This window comes from Tenrec ecaudatus, chromosome 12 (assembly GCF_050624435.1).
Source record: "Tenrec ecaudatus isolate mTenEca1 chromosome 12, mTenEca1.hap1, whole genome shotgun sequence".
Taxonomy (NCBI): Eukaryota; Metazoa; Chordata; class Mammalia; order Afrosoricida; family Tenrecidae; genus Tenrec; species Tenrec ecaudatus.
In genome coordinates, this window is record NC_134541.1 from 49,048,701 (window position 1) to 49,051,846 (window position 3,146).

Here is a 3,146-nt window from a genome sequence, read left to right on the forward strand (position 1 = left end):
ATAAAATAATGAATCCACAAACATTTTTTTTGTTATTTTGTGTCTCTTTCCCTCTAGTTTATTTTAAACCACTCAAACCATTATTCAGGCTTTAAGGATAAGGAACATGTGGAGCGGCCTCCCGCGCCAATGGGTTCTGTGGCTTAGTCCCTCGTCCCCGCGCCTCGCCACCCGTGCTCACGCACCGAGGCCCCGAGGGTCGCCCCCCAGGTCTCCTTCCGCGGGAGCATGGCGGCCATCCCCTCCAGCGGCTCGCTCGTGGCCACCCACGACTACTACCGGCGTCGCCTGGGGTCCACTTCCAGTAACAGCTCCAGTGGAAGTGCTGAGTTCCCTGGGGAAGCCACCCCCCACCCCCGGGACTTCCCAAGGCTGACCCTGGCCATTGGTGGGCCAGCTTCTTCGGGAAGGCTGCTGCTCCATTCATGGCCCCGGTGTTGGAGTCTCCAGAGCACCCAGGACCCCCGCAGGCCTGGGACCTGGCAAAGGATGCCATGGGGAAGCCCCCTGGCAGCCCAGCCTCCCCAGCACCAGGCCCCTCTTGATCAGCCAGCAGCACCACCAGCAGGGCCCCTCCTGCCCACCCCATACACTAGGCAGGCTACAGTCGGAGAAGTGCCTGGTTCTTTTTATAGAAAAAAACAAAACACCCCAAAGAAGCTAAGAGAACCCCCTCTGTACTATCGATCACAACACCCGCAGCCCTAGCCGAGCACCGTGTGGGAGTAAACACAAAACCACTAAAAAAAAAATGAAACATATAAACATATTATATATATTACAGAGCCTGTCTCAGGAAGTGAAATCAACAATCACATCATGTTAAATCATCTGTTTTTTTCATGTCCTCTCTCTATCAGCCCTCCCTGTTTCCACTCCCATCCCTGACTTCCTCTTTGTCATCAATGTCTTGTCTATTGGTGTATAAACCATGCTTCCTTGTTTTTCCTTATAACAGTGGTGACATTAAATATTTATCTTTGTAACATTTATTGATTTTAGTAAGCATAATGTTTTTTAGTTTTGCCCATGTCTTTCACTGTTTAAGAGAGTTATTGTTCTTTAGCGATGCATAAAATGTCGTAGTATGAATGTACCAGAGCGTGTTTATCCATTCCTCTATAGTTGGGGGTTTTGGTTGTTTCCATGTGTTGCTGTTGTGGAAATTGCTGCAGTAGACATAGATGTACATATGTCTATTTGTGTTGTATTCTTAATTTCTCTATGGAATATATTCAGCAGAGCATTTGCTAGATCATAAAGTGCTTTATTGATTTCTATAGTGGTTGTCCAATTCTGCAGTCCCACCAGCAGTGTAAAACCATCTCTCCACACCTTCTGCCGCATTGATTTTCTGTTTCATTGATTTTTTGTTTAAGATTATTTTGTTGGGGGCTCTTACAGCTCTTATAACAATCCATACATCAATTGTATCAAACATATTTTTACATATGTTGTCATCATTTTTTCTAAACACCTACATTCTATTTGGGCCCTTGGTATCAGCTCCTCTTTTTACCCTCTCCTCCCTCCCACCCTCGTGACCCCTTGATAAATGATAAATTATTAATTTCATATCTTACACTGACCACTGTCTCCCTTCCCCATGGTTTCTTCCCCCACCCTCTCTCCCTACCTTCCCCCTACCCTCCTGATATCACTTCTCCCATTTCTGTTCCTGAGGGGATCATCTGCCTTGGATTCCATGTGTCCTGAACTCTTATCTGTACCTGTGTGCACACTCTGGCCTAGCCCACGGTGAAAGGCAGGAAAATGGGGGATGATGAAGTCTTAAGGAACCAGAGGAATATTGTGTGTTTCACCAGTGCTATACTGTGCCCTGATTGACTCATCCCTTCCTTGTGACCCTTCTGTGAGGGGCGATGTCCTATTGTCTACAGATGAGTTTTGGGTCTCTGTTCCAACACCCCCCATTATCAAAAATATGTGTTTGTTTGCTTGTTTGTTTGTTTTGGATCTTCTGATGCCTGTTACCTGGTCCTGTCAACACCTCATGATCACACAGGCTAGTGTGATTATTCTTTCATGTGGGCTTGTTGCTTCTCTGCTAGGTGGTCACTTGTTTAACTTCAGGACTTTAAGGCTCCAAATGCTATATATTTCGACAGCCAAGCACCATCATCTCTCTTCACCACATTTGCGTGTGCACCCATTTTGTCTTCAGCAATCATGCCAGGAGTGTGAGCATCACAGAAAATCAGGTTTTTAGAAGAAAGTGTACTTGCGTTGAGGGAGTGTTTGAGCAGAGACCCAAAGTCCGTCCACTCCCTCAATGTATTGCCATATAAATATGTGTCCCTATGCCAATACCTCTATTTTTTGAATTAATATATTTATGTAAGTGTACACCTATGTTTATACCTCTATGCAAAGCTTTGCTTCTTAGATCTTTCCTCTGTTTCCTTTTACCTTCATCCTTTCCCATCACCTCGTAGTAATTCCTCTCAGCTAGATTGCTGTTGCTCCAACACCCCAAGGATCTGTAGGTCCTCCTCGTTGTTGACTTTAATTCCCTAGTTGCTCCCCCGTCTCTGGCATTGTTTGCTCACAGCTCTTCCCCTGACTCTTCCTCCCCCTAAGTCTCTCTGGAATCTTCAGTCCCATTGCTTTCTCCTCGGGCTTGCTTCCCATGGTTACCTTATATCGGTAGGCAAGCCAACATTAATGTAGACAATACAAAAAGAAAACAAAAATTGAATAAAGAGAAAAATATATAAATAATGATAAGTAGCAAAAAATGCATAGATAATTCCAGGTCTGTCCACTGACCTTTATGACTTTCTCTCTACTGGTCCTGGCGGGGGGGGGTGGTGTTCTGGAAACTGCCCCTCCTAGCCTGAAGTCTATTTTGGGGGCTCCTCAGGGGCTCTGTGGCTTTGCTCCTGTTACTGATCTGTTATGTTCCCTTCTTGGTTCGCCGTGCTGTGGGGGTGATTCAGCCTGGACTCACTCCCCAAAGTGTGTCCCCAGTATTACGCTCTGTCTCAGTATGCTCCAGTGAGGGGTCATCATGTTTAGAGCTGTTGTTGACCCTACAGTGCTCTCTGTGCCTCAGCAGCTCTGTGCAGGGATGTCGTCCTTAAGGCTTGATGTGCCAATATGGGGTCTAGAGCCTCACTCTCTCT

General features: G+C 46.2%; 1 pseudogene; it reads left to right on the forward strand.

Annotated features, from left to right (window-relative positions):
* The first annotated feature begins 215 nt into the window (after positions 1-215).
* On the forward strand, positions 216-545 carry LOC142423095 (pancreatic progenitor cell differentiation and proliferation factor pseudogene; annotated as a pseudogene).
* Positions 546-3,146: the final 2,601 nt, after the last annotated feature.